The 19,782-nt window shown below is 37.8% G+C and overlaps 1 long non-coding RNA gene across 1 annotated transcript in view; it reads left to right on the top strand.

The window, feature by feature from the left end:
• Positions 1-19,782, top strand: part of LOC123386027 — a 270,457-nt gene that overhangs the window by 75,257 nt on the left and 175,418 nt on the right. The window lies entirely within an intron of this gene.

The following is a 19,782-nucleotide window of genomic DNA, read 5'->3' as shown; positions in this document are numbered from 1 at the left end:
TTCCCTATTTGCTAGAAAAAGATTTTTAAAAATCAGGAGACTATAGATGCTGGAAAGGATGTGGAGAAATGGGAACCCTCTTGTACTGTCGGTGGGAATGCCAACTGGTGCAGCCTCTCTGGAAAACAGTGTGGAGGTTCCTCAAAAAATTAAAAATAGATCTACCCTATGACCTAGCAATAGCACTGCTAGGAATTTACCCAAGGGATACAGGAGTGCTGATGCATAGGGGCACGTGTACCCCAATGTTTATAGCAGCACTTTCAACAACAGCCAAATTATGGAAAGAGCCTAAATGTGCATCAACTGACGAATGGATAAAGAAATTATGGTGTATATATACAATGGAATACGACTTGGCAATAAGACTGAAATATGGCCTTTTGTAGCAATGTGGATGGAACTGGCGATGGTTATGCTAAGTGAAATAAGTCAGACAGATAACATATGTTTTCACTCATATGTGGATCCTGAGAAAATCAACAGAAGACCAGGGGGGAGGGGAAGGGGAAAAAAAAGTTACAGAGAGGGAAGGAGGCAAACCATAAGAGACTCTTAAATACTAAGAACAGACTGAGGGTTGATGGGGGAAGGGGAAAGTGGGTGATGGGCATTGAGGAGGGCACCTGTTAGGATGACAACTGGGTGTTGTATGGAAACCAATTTGACAATAAATTTCATATAAAAAAAGAAAAAGATTGTTAATTATTTCAACTTTTCTCTATCTTTGATGTTTCTTTTCTGTGTTTAATCTCTTTGGTCTGAAAGAGTTGTGACTATGTCTCAAACCATAGTTGTTAGTTTTAAAAATTATTTTCAAAATTCTGCCATTTAATGCTTTATAGACTGTGCAGTTATAAGTTGCATAGAGTTCAGAATTGATATATGTTCCTGGTGAATTGTTCTTTTATTATTAAGTAATGACACCTTCATGCCCTAGAATAATTTTTTTTATGTTAAAGCCTATTTTTCTCTAATATTAATGGTGCCACATCATCTTTCTTCTGAATGCTGTTCCCCTGTTACATCTTTTTCCTTGCTCTTTACTCTCAATCTTTTTTGTCATTTATTTTATGTGTCTATTATAAAATTAATACAGCTTAATATTAATATTATCTTTATTCAAATTGAGAATCTGTTAATAGACAAGCTTAATCTGTTAATATTTATTGCACTTACTGATGGATTTGAAGTCTTTCTACCATTTTATCTTATGTCATGATTTTTTTATGTTGTCACACTTACAATTTTTTTTTTTGCTTCTTTTATCATTTTCTCAGGCCTCTATTGAATTAGATTTCCTTATATCTTATTTTCTCCTCTATTGTTACAGAAACTAGAAACTCTGCTTCTATTTTTTTTTCTGGTTATCCTTAAATTTACAAATAATCACAGTTAACTTTAAACATTTTAAAATTCTTATTTCTGGACCCTTCCAAAGCAATTAAAAATACTTAAGTTCATCTCTGATCTTTCATCCCTATCTTTCATACTCTTTTTACCAAATTAATCATTATTATTGGTAGGATTTACACCTACTAACTATTTAGATACCAACATAATTGTCAATTTCTTACTTACCTTGCTTCTTGCACCCAACCATCCTTTTGTTTCTGTTCTTTCCTTACTAAATTTCGTATTTCATCAAGGGTTTGTGAGTAGTAAAATCTCTCAGCCTACATTTAAATATTTAAAAAAAATTTTCTGCTTGATGAAGAGTTAAGTAATGGATTCGGAACTGGTGGTTATTTTCCTCACTACTTTGAAGGTATCATCCCAAAGTTTTCTGATTATTTATATATTCTCTATTTTTCATTGGTTGCTTTTAAGGTTTTTATCTTTCTCTTTGCAGTTCTGCTTTTTCACAAAACTGTGTCTGGGTATTTGTTTTAGTGTTTCTGCTTTGTACTTGTGTTCTTTATTTTGAGTACTTAGATCTTACTTTAATTCTTAACAATTATTTCTTCAAATGTTGCCTCTCTATAATTCTCTAGTTTTTTTTTTTTTTGAGTAATCAATATATGTTGATGCTTTTTATTTTATCCTCCATTTCTTCTGACGGTGCTCTTATATTTCCAATTTTTTATTCTTAATACTCCATACCAAATATGTTCTTAGATCTAGCTTTATCTTTGACTAATGTGTTGTTTTAGCCTCTGTATTGTGTGTGCGTGTGTGTGTGTGTGTGTGTGTGTGTTTCATTGGCTAGATATTTTAAGTTTCTCTTTTTTGGGGTTTAAATTCTCAGTTTTAAGTACTACTCTTCCTTTCTTCCATTATGTCTTTTAATCTGTCTTTAAACTCTATAATGATTTAAAATTTTCAAATTTTATAGATTCTTTTTATTGCTATGCAGTTTCATATCTTAAGGTGCTAAATAAATCTCCTGTTTGTTTTGCTTGCTGATCCTCCCTCATAGTGAATTGCTTTTTCTCCCCTGTGGTGCACACGGGAGGGGGATGGGTTTATTTGTTTGTCTGTTTGTTTGTTTATTTTGGAGAACATCTTCAGCTGTGTGTGTGTGTGTGTGTGTGTGTGTGTGTATGCACATGCAAATTCTTTGTGTTCGGAATACTGAATGTTTCATAAAGCAGTTTCATTTTGCTTCTCACAAAGTTCTTACAACAATTTTTATGTAAATTTTCCAGTTTAGTAATCCAATATAAACTGATTTTGCTGCTGTTAGTAGGGACCCTAGATATAAAGGTTAATTTTCTTGGATAAAATTAGTCTGAAAGTAGGCTGTCCATAGTTGCTATACATCTTGATGAAGTCCTCCGGGAGTCAGGTTCATTTTCTCTCTACCTCACCATCCTTAATACACAGCTTACATTCTTTGGCTGTTAGGGCTCAAACTATTGCATCCTTCCTTGAGAGAGGAAGCAGGAAAGAGTGGGAGGAAAAAAATGTACTTCCCTGCCATTTAAAGAGGCTTCTAAGACATCTGATTATAGATAATTAACTAGAACTAGTTAAGTAAAACCACAGCTAGCTGCTAGGTATCCTCTCCCTCCCCCCAGTGGGTGCATTCTCAATCCCAGTAATAACAGACATTTTCTTAGTAAGGAAGAAGGAGAGAATGAATATGTGATAGATATGTGGCAGTCTCTGTATAACCAATTAAGTAGATATAATAAATCTGGACATCATACTCATGGGTAGTGGTCTGCAGTTTTAATTTCTTATAAGTGATATTTTACCCACCCGTGCATCTAGACAATTCACAATTTTATTCAGGGCATCTCAGGCTGCTAGGTAGCAGTTTTCTAATTATCTTTTTCACAGATCAAGTCATTCTTCAGTGTTTTATTCTATATACAAGGGATTCAGTTATAGCCCTGGCTTTTTTGAGTTGTACCTGTTTGTTTGTTTTTCTTTGGTTATAGAGAAAAACACCCCAACTTGTGTTGATATTGTGCTTAATCAGTTTTATTCTATTTATTTTGGTGAGAGGTGAGGCTGTCCATATTGGCAAAAATGTAGTCAAATTACGAAAGTGGACTTTTACCTCTGGACACTTGTTTTCACTCATCCATTCTATATTTGTATCTAGTTGTGAACAAATAAGCTGTCTAAATGATGGTGATGCTTCTGTCTCCACAGAAAATATATTTGGTTAAAAAATTTTTTATTCACAGAAAAATTCATGTAAGTTAAAAAGATCTCTCTCTAGTAAAATAGCATTATGTGGGAGTGGGGAAATATGAAGGGGCAATAAAAATGAGACTCAGAACATATTTGTAATCCCCTTAATCCTAGTGAAGGAATTGAATAATAAAAACTAGAGGACTCCTATGCAATTATCTATGACTATACAGTGAGTTAAGAAAAAATTTTAATGTAATACATTAAAAGATAAAGAGATTCTAGAAATTTCATTAACTTGTATGACTTCAGGAATGTCACTGTTTTTTACAGTACCATTTTCTCCATTTGGAAGATAAGAGAAATAATCAGTTTTCTTATTTTCACACTTTAAAATCTTTTTAATAATTTAAAAAAGACTATAGGGGCGGGCACCTGGGTGCCTCAGTCTGTTGAGTGTCCAACTTTGGCTCGGGTCATGATCTCCTGGTTTGTGAGTTCGAGCCTGGCGTCGGGCTTCGTGCCGACAGCTCAGAGCCTGGAATCTGCTTCGGATTCTGTGTCTCTCTCTCTGCCCCTCTCCCACTCATGCTTTGTCTTTCTCTCTCTCTCTCAGAAATAAACATTAAAAATTTTTTAAATAAAAAAAAAATTACTATAGGGGTGCCTGGGTGGCTCAGTTGGTTAAGCATCGAACTCTTGGTCTCAGCTCAGATCATGATTTCATGGTTCATGAGTTCAAGCCCTGTGTCTGGCTATGCCCTGATAGTGCAGAGCCTGCTTGGGATTCTCTCTGTCTCTGTCTCTGTCTCTCTGTCTCTCTCTCTCTGTCCCTCCCCCACTCACATGTACATGCACGCTCTCTCTCAAAAATAAATTTCAAAAATAAAAGTAAAAATTACTATAACTCTACTGTAAATGTTGAGATGCTGTTTTTAAGATAGCCATTTTGAGGAGGACGTGATAACCTCAGCATATTTACATAGAATTTTCTTTCAAAACAATGATTCTGATTCCTGCTGGCATCTAGAATCTGGACACAGAATTTAAGTGACCCCAAAGGCTATTGGAGAAAATAAGAATGATCATAGCAGAATTTCTCAATGTTCACAATTTACTATGTTCAGCTTTTATAGAATCTTACATTCAGTACATATTCCCTAGTTATAGTTAGGAAGGAAATAAGATAGAAAATGAAGGTTGAGGCTAAGGATTAGATTTTTAAAGACATTGATAATTATGCTTAACAGTTTCCTGAAGGTTTCTACCTTAATCAATGGTTTAATCACTCAGGGGCCCCTATTAAATAATCTAAAATGTTGACATGCATATGCATCTCCAAGGAGGTAAAAATAGTCATAATTTATATGACATATAGCGAAGCGCTGTGCTTTGTATATCCTTGTATATTAGACATGTCTTGAGGTATCAATTTTCCCATGCCTCCTGAAAACAGAGACCATGCTGTTATAGGATATTTCTATTACAAGTAATAGAATATCCAACTAAAATTAGTGTAATATAGGGATTATTACCTTGTATAAGAAGAAGAGTTCTGGTAAGATATTTGCCCATTAAATCAGTAAATCAACCAGATCAAGCTCTCTCCAATGTAATCAGGGTATCATTTTATTTCTTACACTTGTCCTTTTGTGGTCCTAGATTTTGCAATTCTGGGCAATACCCAGTAAAAGAACAGAGAGAGAATTCTTTTGTAGCATCTCCTTTCATCCTCGAAGAAAATATTCCCCAGAATCCTCTCAGCAGATGTTCCTTTACATCTCATTGGGCATAATTGAATCATATGCCTAAGCTAGCTACTGGCAAAGTACTCTGTGATTGATTTAGTCCAATCAAGGTTCACTGTCTTGGGCACAATGGTTCTGTTAGCAGAGAAAAGGAGAAATGGCTGTTGAGAACACCCGTCATTAGTATCTACCATAGCTACACCTACCCAGAGCTCTGTGAAGGGTTTCTGCCTCTGACCTACATCCTGCTGACTAAATCATGTACAGACACATGGCCCAAAGTAGTCCCTCTATAGATTGTTTGCCCCCCTAGAGGGAAAAACACAAATCAAAAATAAAAACAAAAACTCTGAATCCTATTTCAAGAAACTTGAAATGAGATATCAAGAACGGCTTCATTTGGTTGCAGATGAAATGAATGGACATATGTGGAGCACATGAAATAAGTCAATAGTAACCAGTAGAGTGAAAGAACGCCTGCTGTTGGGGTCCAGCAGCCCACCTCCTGACATCCTGAGTACTCAGCATTTCCTAAATATCCAGGAGAAATCTTGTATCTGTCTCTACAATAACCTCCTTTGTTTCAATAGCTACATCCACATATGTCTGCTACATTTTATCTGAGCTGGTTTTGAATTATGTTTCCATTTCTTATAACACATTTTCTTAGCCTGTAATAGAAATAGGTACCATAGACCTGCATAAAGAATGTAGAGCATTGTGAACTGATGATCAAGTTTATATGAACAGTGAGACTCCCTCCCATTTTCTGTACAGGAAGATAATAAGCCATGATATGCAGAGGCAAAGCTGCTCATTAGGCAAATTATAGAGGTGGGGATGGGGGCTGAAGTGAATAAACCTTAGTCTTAGAATACCTAGTTTTATGTGCATTTGGAAACAGTCATTATGTAACCTTGTCGCAGTGAGACCTCTTTCTGCAGCCACTATGCAGAAGCTGCTTAAAGATAAGGTCAGAATGGGGGCTCCTGGGTGGCTCAGTCCATTGAGCATCTGACTTCGGCCCAGGTCATGATCTCACAGTCTGTGAGTTCAAGCCCCACATAAGGTTCTGTGCTGCTCCTCTCCCACTCGCTCTCTGTCTCCCTCTCAAAAATAAGTAAACTTTAAAAAAAAAAAAAAGATAAGGTCAGAATGTGGTCTTGAAAGATGTCAAATTGCAATCCCACTTTATTTCCCAGCAGTTGCAGGCTTCCTTGACCGAGATTTCAACACAGATTAACAGAGATTCTGACAATATGAACTAGAAATATTTAAGAGAAATCAGATATGCCAGAGGAGTTGACAGCATTGTTGCCTTGCAGCATTCAGTCTCTTGTTCTTTTGTTAACAGCATCATCATTTCCTTTTAGGTGGGATTATTAGGTAAAGTGCCTGGCATCCCCCTAGGTAAGGATGGCACGTGACCCAAGTTAAAAAATGGATTGAAATAACTGATCCAAGACTATAAATTACCCACTACTGCCAGCGCCTTGATCTCCAGAGTTGTTCTAGTTCTGGCCATTTCAGAGCCAGCATCTGAAGCTTTGTTTTTGATTTGGGGAGGTGGACCATAACCTCGAATGAATGTACCTATTTGCTTCAGTTGGTTTATAGTAGCTCAAAGAAGATTAGTTGGAGTATGGTAATGGATCCAATATGGATAGAAGTAGATAGATTCTTGATATTTTTATGTATAATCTAAAGCATTCTGTGATTGGTTAGAGTTGAGAAAGAGTAGAGAAAGAGTAAAGAGTTTGGAGCAAACATAAAAATGGTAGTGACATTTATTGAGATAGGAAATGAAAGATGTGAGCATACAGTTACAGAAAAAATTACATGTTTAGTTACAGTTGTATTGAGTTGAGGAGCCTTTGCCACAATCAGTAGGTGAGTAAGCCATATGTGCTTTACAGGTTAGGGGATAGTTGAGAATGGAAATCGTTGCAAATGCCACAATCTTCCTGCCACGCCACTGATGCTCTGATCCTTAAGATCAGGGTGATTATGGAAAGAAGATTCAGATGAAAGCTCTCTGAAATCTACATTCCTAACAAGTAGTATACTGTGTTCAACAACAACAAAACAAAACAACATGGGGATTATGGAAACCAATGCTAACATAAAAGACGTGAGAAATGAATCCATCGGTACCAGTTAAACATTGATAACATAATGATAAAATAACACATAACCACAAAAACCTCAGTATGATAATAGCAGTAATTTACTCAGGTTAAGGGTCTGAGATTCAGATAATCTGCGTTGGGCTTAGCTTACATTAGGTAGTATTATTAAAAAAAACATAGGGGGGGCGCCTGGGTGGCTCAGTCGGTTGAGCGTCCGACTTCAGCTCAGGTCACGATCTCGCAGTCCGCGAGTTCGAGCCCCGCGTCTGGCTCTGGGCTGATGGCTCAGAGCCTGGAGCCTGCTTCCGATTCTGTGTCTCCCTCTCTCTCTGCCCCTCCCCCGTTCATGCTCTGTGTCTCTCTGTCTCAAAAATAAATAAACTTAAAAAAATTTTTTTTTAATTAAAAACAAACAAACAAACAAACAAAAAAACAAAACATAGGGGCGTCTGGATGCTCAGTCGGTTAGGCATCCGACTTCAACTCAGGTCATGAACTTGCGGTTCCTGAGTTCAAGCCCAGAGATGTCGGGCTCTGTGCTTGTCAGCTCAGAGCCTGGAGACTGCTTTGCATTCTGTGTCTCCCTCTCTCTCTGTTCCTCCCCTACTTGCACTCTGTCTTCTCTCTCTCAAAAATAAATAAACATTAAAAAAATTTTGAAAAGATAAAAAAACAAAACAAAACAAGGACCAGCTATGTGACTATGTTGATTTGGGTCATGGTCACTCACAGGTCATGGCTATTTTTTTTTTTTTAATTTTTAAAAATTAGTTTATTTTTAAATTTACATTCAAGTTAGTTAGCATATAGTCCAATGATGATGATTTCAGTAGTAGACTCCTTAATGTCTCTTACCCATTTAGCCCATCCCCACCCCCGCAACCCCTTTAGCAACCCTTTGTTTGTTCTCTATATTTAAGAGCCTCTTATGTTTTGTCCCCCTCCCTGTTTTTATATTATTTTTGCTTCCCTTCCCTTATGCTCATCTGTTTTGTATCTTAAATTTCTTTTATGAGTGAAGTCATATGATATTTGTCTTTCTCTGACTAATTTCACTTAGCATAATAACCTCCAGTTCCATCCACATAGTTGCAAATGGCAAGATTTCATTCTTCTTGATTGCCGAGGAATGCTCCATTGTATATATGTACCACATCTTTATCCATTCATCCACTGATGGACATGTGGGCTCTTTCCATACTTAGCTATTGTCAGTAGTGCTGCTATAAACATTGGGGTGCATGTGCCCCTTCAAAACAGCACGTGTATCCCTTGGATAAATACCTAGTAGTGCAATTGTTGGGTCATAGGGTAGTTCTATTCTTAATTTTTTGAGGAACCTTCCTACTGTTTTCCAGAGTGGCTGTGCCAGCTTGCATTCCCACCAACAATGCAAAAGAGATCCTCTTTCTCCGCATCCTTGCCAACATCTGTTGCTGCCTGAGTTGTTAATGTTAGCCATTCTGACTGGTGTGAGGTGGTATCTCATTGTGGTTTTGATTTGTATTTCCCTGATGATGAGTGAAGTTGAGCATTTTTTCATGTGTCAGTTGGCCATCTGGATGTCTTCTTCGGAGAAGTGTCTATTCATGTCTCTTGCTCATTTCTTCACTGGATTATTTGTTTTTTGGGTATTGAGTTTGATCAGTTCTTTATAGATTTTGGACACTAACCCTTTATCTGATATGTCATTTGCAAATATTTTCTCACATTCCATCAGTTGCCTTTCAGTTTTGCTGAATGTTTCCTTTGCTGTGCAGAAGGTTTTTATTTTGATAAGGTACCAATAGGTCATATTTGCTTTTGTTTCCCTTGCCTCCAGAGATGTGTTGAGTAAGGAGTTGCAGTGACTGAGATAAAAGAGATTTTTCCTGCTTTCTCCTTGAGGATTTTGATGGCTTCCTGTCTTACATTTAGGTCTTTCGTCCATTTTGAGTTTATTTTTGTGTATGGTGTAAGAAAGTGATCGAAGGTTCATTTTTCTGCATGTTGTCTAGTTTGCCCAGCACCACTTGCTGAAGAGACTGTCTTTATTCCATTAGATATTCTTTCTTGCTTTGTCAAAGATTCATTGGCCATATGTTTATGGGTCCATTTCTGGGTTATATTTTCTGTTTCATTGATCTATGTGTCTGTTTTTGTGCCAGTACCGTACTGTCTTGATGATTATAGCTTTGTAATACATCTTGAAGTCAAGGATTGTGATGCCTCCAGGTTTGGTTTTCTTTTTCAAGATTGCTTTGGCTATTTGGGTTTTTTTCTGGTTCCATACAAATTTTAGGATTGTTCATTCTAGCTCTGTGGAGAATTCTGGTGTTATATTGTTAGGGATTGCCTTACAGGTCATGGCTATTTACTGATGTAGGCCAGCCTAGGCTGAGTTAATTGGGGAAATGGAACTTGGTTCTCTGCATCTCATCCTCCAACTGGCTAGCACGAGCATGTTTTCATGCATAGAGGACCAAGGGAGAAAGTAAACAGAAGCACACCAAGTCTCTGGAGACCTGTGTTCAGAGCTGGGACACCATTACTTCTACTGCATTCTGCTGGCCAAAGCAACTCACAAAAACATCCCGTATCCGAGGAGTGGAGGGAAAACAGACTATGTCTTTTTAGTGAGAATTATAAAGTCACATGGCAAAGATTATGGATACAGGATAGGATGGAGTATTAGGGCCATTTAAACAGTCTGTTGTAGATGGTATTTCTATCAACTTCCCATTTAGTTCAGGTTGACTAGTCCAGAAAGATGTATCCAGGTAAGTCATAGATTACAGTGTAGTCATCAAGGTGTTGACCTTAATTCTGTGTCTCTTCTGCAAGTAATTTCCTTCCCTTTCAAATTAATAAAAGTCATGACACTTGGGACATAGTTATTGATTTTGCTAACACACTTTTGTTTGTATCTATCAATCCTAAAAGTTTGCCTTCATTTTGCAGGGCAGATGAACACTATTGTTGTGCTGCTCAGGGAGAAGTCAAATCTATAATGGGATCTGTGACATAATTTAATTTATGGGGACATTGACCACCCCACCACATCCTACTAATGTGCATGACACAGATTTACTGTAATAATGGTGCTAATGCTGATAATTACTGAAGGACATAAAATTAAGAGGTTACTAATTTGGCTGGGTAAATCACGTGTGTGAAAAACAATATATGATGAAAGAGGAGTCTGACAAAATATGGGGTGCTACTACCTTGCTAGTTGATTGTGGCTTCTTGGTTTTGATAGCTTGAGGCGTATTGGAATATTCTCTCCAACACATAGGGATAAATGGCATGAATGAGATGTCATCTGACATATTCACCAAGTAAGTCATGCCTAGCAGCATGTTATTTTCAAGTGGAAGTGATATTTTGTAAACTAGAATGCCAGAGACTGCAAGTTATAGGATATCTCAGTTCACCTTGGCCTCAGCAATGATGAAGTTTATCATCTCACTTGGGCAGCTACATTGGTAGAGGGCTTCATGTAGAGGCACTAGCTCTGCTTCTCTGGCCCTCTTCCTTCTGCCTCCTTCTCGTGTTATCATTTGCAGGCTGCGGCTTGATAGATGGAGCAGCATTTGATGGCAGAGCCAGACACAGTATTGTCCAGAAGAATAGAAAGCAGATAATTTTTTACTGGTATTTTCTTCTCAAAGGAAGGAAAATATTTTCCAGAAGGCTTAAGGTGGATGACAAGCCCCAGCTTTCTTATGCAGAAATTCTACTGTGTCATCATCTTTTCAGGCAGTAATTACTGAGTGCCTGTTGGGTGCCACTGACCGAGACAAAGACAGTCTTGCTTTCACAGAGCTTATCATCTGCCTATTCCATACTAGGAACAAAGAACATGTACCATTCTCTGAGAATGCAGACTTTCTGGTATTGATATGCTTTGAGTATAAGTAATTCTTGAAAACCTTTTTTTTAAATGTTTATTTTATTTTTGAGAGACAGAGCACAAGCGGGGAAGGGGCAGAGAGAGAGAGAAGGAGACCCAGAATCCGAAACAGGCTCCAGGCTCTGAACTGTCAGCACAGAGCCTGACGCGGGGCTTGAACTCATGAACCGAACCATGAGATCACGACCTGAGCTGAAGTCAGACGCTCAACCGACTGAGCCACCCAGGTGCCCCTAAGTATAAGTAATTCTTGTTGGGTAGTTTTTATTATTTAGTTATACTAAAAAAGCTTTAGTAAGAATGAAGAAAATACCACTTTTAGACCAATCACTGGCTTAGCCCGATAAAGAACTGGGAAGCGAGTCTCCTTTGTTCACTCACGTAAGGAAATAATTTCTAATGATACAGAAGAATAAGGAATGCCTGGGTGATTAACAAACAGTTTCTGCTGTATGGAATTGGTTATAAATGGATAATAAAAACCCATGTCAAGTTACAAGAAAATTTGCCTATATATCTATACTTGCCCAATTACAATTTCACTGAAAACTTCATCAGAGGTTTCTTATTTCAGTTCAGAGGATTTCTGATTGCTTTATGTAATAGCTGGCACTAGTTCTAAGGAGAGTGGTAAAATATTACAACTCTTTTAGGGCGTCTGAGTTCAGGCTACTGTAACAAAATACTATAAACCGGGTGGCCTATAAACAACAAAATTTTACTTGTCACAGTCCTGGAGGCTGAGAGTCTGGGATCAGGGTGCCTGCGTGGCCGGGTTCTTCCGGGTTGCAGACTGCCTTTATCTTCGTGTATCCTCACATAGTGGAGAGAACACAAGAGAGTTCTTAGGGTTCCCTTTTGTATGGACACGAATCTCATTCATGAGGGCTCAGCCTTCATGACCTAATTACCTCCCAAAGGCTGCATCTCTTGATACCATGATATGGGAGTTTAGGGTTTCAACATATGAATTCTGGGGGATCATAGACATTCAGTCCATAACATTGAGGTATACCTATACAGAAGGGGAGTCATCATAAACAGAACCATAAATAGTATTTCTATGGATCTATAGCTAGCACGCATTATATAAGTAACCCCAATCGATCCTTTGAGCTCCAGACTTGTGTTCCCAACATCATATATTACCTCATAGACATCTCAAACCTTCCTTAACTACATCACGTCCAGAACTAAACTCATAGCCTCCACTTCATCTCCATTCTCCCTGTCTTAATGCAAGTGTCACTTAAGCTCCATAAAACAGGATCATTCTGAACTCCTCTGTGCACCTATGCCTGTTTTGCAACCCTTCATCAATACTTTCCATATAGGTGCTCCATTATCACCATAACATATCATCTTGTTCCTGGACTTTTCCAGGGTCCCCATCCCTTGGGTCTACTTCCAGAGTGAACTTTGAGAAATATAGTAATGTCACTTCCCTGATTAAAGCACTTTGATGGGTTCCTTTTGCTTAGAAGATGAAGACTACCTGTCGTTAATATGCCCACAAGTTTCTGCAAGGTTTTTCTCCACTTAATTTTCAGCTTTGTCTAACACCACTCCTTCCTTTATCACTTCTACTCCAGCCTGTATTTCCAACCAGGAGTTCCTTCTTCTAGTGTGGAGGGGGCAATAATTTGCCTGGAGCAGACTAAAGGTGCATTTTCTGCTCATCTTTCTTTTTTACATCTTCATCCATGGATTTAATGACTGCCTTGTACACGCAGCAGTATTGTATCCCACATTGTCTCCATCAAGATATTCTCCCCATGGTGAAAGAAGTGAAGGCATATACTAGCATTCATGGATTTATTGATCTAATCAGCTTCCCATTCTCTTCTAACATCTGATTGATTACTCTTTTCATTTCTTTTTCTTTCATACCCATCTATATTATCTCACTGTTTACACCCATTTAAGCAATAACAGTATATGTTAGTAATTTTTTGATGAAAATAATTATCAAATATGTTATGTTTCGTGCCTTAATAATACTAAATATATTTTTATCTTTCACTATTGCCAAAATGTGCTAAAAATATTATACTTAGTTGTAATATAGCAAGGCCTTTGGAAACTATTAAGGCTCTTAGGGTTATTTGCCTCTGCTCCAAAATAGGTCACATACAATTTTATTCTTTTTCCTGTGGTCTCTTCTTGCAATGGTGTTCTCATTACTGTTAGTGTGCGTTTTTTGACTCCTAATTGGCTGCCATGTGTTTTAAGCAGTTCTAAGTGAATGTAATCTCTTGGCTTCAAGAATTTCTTATAAGTAAAATCTTGTATTTTATGACTCTTTTACTTGAACTGAAAGGTTTAATATATGATATTCTGGTTTCAATCTTTGTTCTGGACAATTAAATTTATGGTAGACTGATGTTCAAATAAATCAAACATGAGACAATACTTCTAGTTTCTTTCCCAATGTGCTATCTCTTAAGGCCAGTGCAACTTATATGATATATATTTTATATAAGGAAGTGTGATTATCTCTGAATATATTGTTTGTTTTTTCATTTTTGTGTAAATTTTAGACTTTTTTCAAAATCAAATCCCAGCCAAATCAAATGCTTTTAGTATCCTTTTTATTCCAATATGGTACATTTGTCTTTGTACGATGCCATTAGCATAGGAAGAAGGTATAAATTGAGTAACTTCCTGGTGATCTGAAAGAATTAAGATAGTTTTAAAGATGACCACATGACCCCTTAGAGATGTCTTGTGACACCAGATCTCTCTGGCTTATTGCCTTGGTTTTTAGAATTCTAAGCGTAGGGATCTTAAGAGAAACATCTCATTATTGCTATAATAGGGATTAAGAAAATAAAGCACAGAGATTTGTACAGCACACTTTTCACATCCTAGCCCTGCCACAGCTACACCCTAGACCTATAAGGAGTGTATTCATGTGCACAAGGGGAGAGAGGAGCAGTGGGAATTCAGTTGTTTTGAGGGCTGTGGCCACCCATTACTTAGCATAATTTGCCTTGCACCCTGACCTTTATTTGGTCTTTTATCCTTCCTTTTGTCTTCTGCCCTAGTCTCTCCCCGTCATCCCTTGTCTTTTCCTCTTCTCTTCTTTAACAACCGTTGGCCCTCTCCAAAATGTAAATTAATTTGTAGAGAAATTGTAGTTATGTTTGGAAAAAGCAGGAGAAAAATGTTTGGCTCTTTCTCCCTATCTCAAGCCCTGGTTATCCCTACTGTGGTTTGATTTCATTTCTAGGATTTGGAACAATAAATTTGTAGGAAACAGAACGCCAGTTTTCTCAGTTTATTGACCTTCTGTTGAAAGCAGACACAATTTAACCAACATCTGGACAGTATTTGCCAAGGCCAACTGTAACTCAGATCCAGGCTAGAGAATGAGTTGGTAGATTTGTTAGTTAAGTTATTTGATGGGCTTATAAATAAGATTTTAAAAAAATGAAAGTAAAAAAGCCAGCTGCTCTTAGTACCACACAAGTTTATTTTCAGCAAGTCTTATTCGAGGTGGACTGATATACACACCACGTTTTCTTTCTGGTGCCTAGAGGAAGTTTTGTGCCTTGAGGATGCTCTTGAACCCAGGTTTCTCTTACTAACTAAACTACCTACTGTCTTGGATATTGACCAACTTTGGCAGATGCCTCATCTCTTTCAAATGTTAGGTTTCTATTTATTTACAAGGACCATTATAGATTGTCACACTCTCAGATTGACCTGGTGGAGGTGATAAATGGAAGCCATTCCGGCTACATTCAGTAACTTGGATTTGCTATGGAGGGCAAATGGAAACAGAGGAACAAATTGTTGGGGAGATGAAAACAGATTATGAAAGGCCAGTCAAAGGGCAGTAGGGGCTCATGTACAAAGCAAAGAGTGCCTGGATCAGTCGGGGTGGTGCTGAGTATATATCTAAGTATGACCTAAGTGGCACAAAGCGGGGCATCGATCTATGGATCTGAAGTTTTTAAAGAAGTGACAATATATTCAAATCCCTTATTTGTACAGTTGAACTTAAAAGGCTTCTCACTTCTACAGGCAGAGGTTGAATGGCACCTGCTGTAGAGGGAAACTTGTCAGCACATTGTTCAATGGATATATTCTGCCTATTGCTTTTTTTGGTGACATTTACACCAAAACAAGTATGTGAGAAAATGGTTAGATCCCAATTTCTTCTTATGGATAGAAAGTTTAACGTTAGCTATAAAGTGGATAACATGCTTAAAATTCCTTTTGTTTCTTTTGTGGTACCTGATGTGAAAACTTTTTTCTCCAAAATATTATTTGATTTTTTTGTCTCCAAAGTAGTGTATGCACGTGTGTATGTAAATTACACACACTTAACTGAACTTTGGGAGAGTTACATCTTTCCCACCATATTCCATTATGGCAACACACCTTGAGAAGGAGCCAGTTTGCTCATCCTTTGAGCAGAAAGGGGGACAGAGGGTTGTTCTGAAGGGCAATTGCTGATTCCCCTTTTAGCTTGGCCAGGACTACCACTTTGTCAGAGATTGCTGAAAGAGGTGGAATTTTTAAAAACTCATTTGCAGTTCACTTTCAAGTCTGGTAGGTCAAAATTTTAGACTAAGGTTTGCAAAGCTAACTGGCTATTAACTCCTTTGATCAGAATCTAATCAAGTGCTTGTAAAACAGAAAACCACTGAAGTTTCCTGAAGGAAGGATTTGATTATTGGGAAATGCCCTGGTGGATGACCTCTGTTTTACCTTTTCTTCTTGGCCATCTTCAATAGACACAAGTTATTCTTTCAAAGTCGCCACAGTGACTGATTCAATTTTTATCTATTCTAAAAATATTTTCCTCCCTCGGCAGAAGCCTAATTCTCATATTAAAGAAGACTGCAGGGTAAAATGGCATTAATCTATTTCTTTGGGTAAGTAATTTTCTAACAGTGTATGAGCGCCTTGCATTTTATGAGTATGAGTACCTTTATATTTACTTCTTAAAAAGCAAATGAAAATCTATTAATGAAATAATTTGGGTAACAAATCAGTGAAACTTGCCCAAAATTCACATCCCTTTCCCATAATGGAAAGCTGGGAAAATGCATTATAGGACATTACCTGGGTTTCTGAAATATTATTTACTAGTCATTAAAATGCAGACTGGTGGTTTTAAAATTTCTAATTCCATGTTTCTTCTAGCCACGTTTATTGCTTGTCTAAACTTCTTTTCAAATTGGTAATCTCCATTACACTTCTTTGAATTTAACTGAAGACAAAATAGCTTGCTTTTGGATGTCTCCATGTAATTACAATTTAATTTTGTCTGGTTGATATGCTAAAGATAATGGCTTCTATTTTGCAAAATGTGACCTAGCTGCATGCAACACCATTGCCAGAACCTATTTCAGATGCACGAGCCGACTGTTCTCTCATTCCTGCAGGGTTTGGGCTTTCAGATTTTGGCGACATTTCCATGGTTAGAACAGAGTGAAAAATTCTCTTGGTCTCTATGAAAACTCTAGCTTACCAGCTCAGTGAAGTGCATTGTGGAGCAGGAACTAGCTGATGAGACTACATTGCCTGCAAAACTGAGGCTGGACTTTTCTCCCTTTTCAGTGTATTGTCTTTGAAGAATATTGCTTGTGTCTTAATTATTGCCATATGCAGTAAATGGGGATTTTAGACAGCAGTGCGCTTGACCGGCCCTAGTAAATGTTAAGCATTACCAAAACCTTTTGGAGAAGAGGGTAGCATTCTAGTCTGAAAAGTTCAGGTTTTTTTTCTTTTTAAAATTTTTTAAATGTTTGTTTGTTTGTTTATTTATTTAGAGACAGAGACAGGGTGAGCAGGGGAAGGGCTATAGAGACAGGGAGAAGAGAGAGAATCCCAAGGAAGCTGTGCACCTTCAGCAAAAGCCTGATGCAGGGCTCTAACTCACGAAACTGAGATCATGACCTGAGCCGAAATCAAGAGTCAGATGTTTAAATGACAGAGCCATCCAGGCACCCCAAGTTCATTCTTTTTCTAACTTGAGACAGTCACAGTCTTGTCCTATCGTTGTCAATGTTTGATCTTAAATGGCTTTTTGTTTCCTACCATCAGGACTATCCTTGCTTGTGAAGCAGCAGACAGACATTGTGTATAAATCTAGGAAGCAATTGTTCCATTTGGAAGGCAGAACAGCAGTTTCTGTCAGGCAGTATGGTGCTCTGTAGTAGAGTGAAAACGGCTCTATTTCCCTTGCAAGAATCAGACGGCAGGAGTTCTAATCTGTGATCTGCTCGTTGACTCTGGGCCTTTGGGCAACTGTCTTCACCGCTCTGGACATCATGTTTCTTCAACTAAATTAACTCCAAAACTCATTTCCATAAATTCGCCCAATTGATTCTGGAGGGATTTAAACATAATCATATGCTGACTCATTTTGGAACATTCTTATTGATTTGTTTCTCCTCTCCTTTTTCCTCCCTCCCTCTAACATCTTCCTGAGGTCATTGCCAAAGAGGTGGCAACTTGGCAAAGGGAAGTTGATGAAATCGGTTAAGGAGAAAACCAGCAAACATACTGAAACATGCAAGTGAAACCATTTGAAAATTTCCATTATCAAATTTCCACTCTTTTCAGGAGAAAGTCCACTGAATCATTTAAATCCATGTGCATAGATAATGGAGATAAGGATGATCAAAAGGTAAAATGCCTTTCTTAAGATCCTAGTCAACCCTCCAAAAAAAACCCCAAATCTTCAATCCAGCCTGAGGTGCAGGAAACAAATGAAAAATCCTTTCACATGCTGACGTCAATCAAATAAACAAACCCAAGCCTGGCTAGGAAATACAAAAACGCCAATCTATTAAAATCATCCTATCTAATAGCAATTGCTCTAAATATTATGGTTAGTAAAACAATAAAAACAATAACAACAACCCCCCCTCCCCCCCCCCCAAAAAAAAAACCAACAACAAATGAAGCAAAATCCAAAAAAAAAAAACTTTGGAGACTCATCTGGGGGCGGGCTACTCATCCACTAGTGGCTTACTTTTATTCCCCCAAATCTGTTTACCTTCTGTAACTATGGTATACAATGAAAACATGGAACTCGGTTTATTTTCATGGATACTATTTGTAACTTAATACTTTATTTTTTCTCTGTTCGATGACTCCACTGCTTTTTCATCATTAAAGTTGGCAGGTGCCAAAATGACAAAAGGGCTGAAAATATGACCCATGTGATAATTGTTTTAGTCACACTAGCTTGACAAACAATGTAATAAAAATCATGACTTAAAAATTCAGCATGGTACTTGTGAAACATGTTATCAAGTACTGTATCAAATGCTTGAACATGTTTTTAATTGGCAAAACTTTAATGCCATTAAGAGTTTTGCATATGCTTCAGCTAGCTTTTGTGCAGTTGAGAAAAAAATATCAATACCCATCTGTCACTATGAGTGGAGCACATATGGTAACAGAGGACCTTAAAATACATCATATGTGGTTTCTATTACCCAAGTCACTTCAACTCCAAAAGGAGTTCAGCCACCTTGATATAGCTTTAGCTATTAGAAGTTTAATTTTGCCAATTACAGTTGTTATTTTGCATGTAACCATGACAATCTTGCCTCTGTTCCTCCACTATGCTATTAACAGTCATAAATAAGAATTCTGAGCATGCATAAATCCTTCTGTGTTGACTTGGATTTCTGGAATAGTAAAGGCAATGGCTCTGCTTTCAAGCAGACACCCTTCTGGGTTGGTTAAGTGATCAGTGTTGGCAGGGGTCCTTTGTAGATGCCTTCTGTCCTTTCTGGAACTGCTCTAGTTTGACTTATGGAGGCAAGTGAAAAGGGAGAGTTGAGTCAATATTCCAGGTATTTCAAGCCAAAAATACTGATGTGAACAGAGGAAGATATTTTTTCGACATGGGGAGGGAGTTGTATAATCAGGTTTCCCTTATCTAACGTTTACTGGTGGCTACTTTACGGCAGGCATAGTGCTAGATACCAGGGTTGAAAAAATATAACTCATTGACACCTGCCTTCAAAGCATATAAAGATCTAGTGGAGAGGAACAGATACATCAACAGTGCAGTTCTACATCTCATTATAGAAGTATCTAGAGGAAGTATCTGGGAACACAGTGAAGAATGATTCTTACGGGGAAATCAGAGAAAATATTATAGGAAAGGAAGAACAGGAAATGACCATGAGATGCATTGGGAGAAGTGCCGGCTAAAGGAAATAGGAAGAGCACACATAAAGGTATGAACATGGGGAACAGCGTACGGGAGTTTTGTAATGGTGAGTGGTTCAGTGGGGAGAGGAAGTGGGGGAACAGTGAAGAAAGATGGGCTGCAAAAGAGGCAGAGGCTAGATCACGCAAAAAAAGAAAAGTTAATTTTGGATTTGGAGCTATGTCTTGATGGCATCAGGGATTTTTAAACGTACTTGAGTGGCCAAAGGACATAGTC

The sequence above is a fragment of the Felis catus genome, chromosome B3, assembly GCF_018350175.1.
Source record: "Felis catus isolate Fca126 chromosome B3, F.catus_Fca126_mat1.0, whole genome shotgun sequence".
NCBI classification, from domain to species: Eukaryota; Metazoa; Chordata; class Mammalia; order Carnivora; family Felidae; genus Felis; species Felis catus.
Note: the sequence above shows the minus strand (reverse complement) of the source record. Positions and strands in the feature narration are given on the sequence as shown.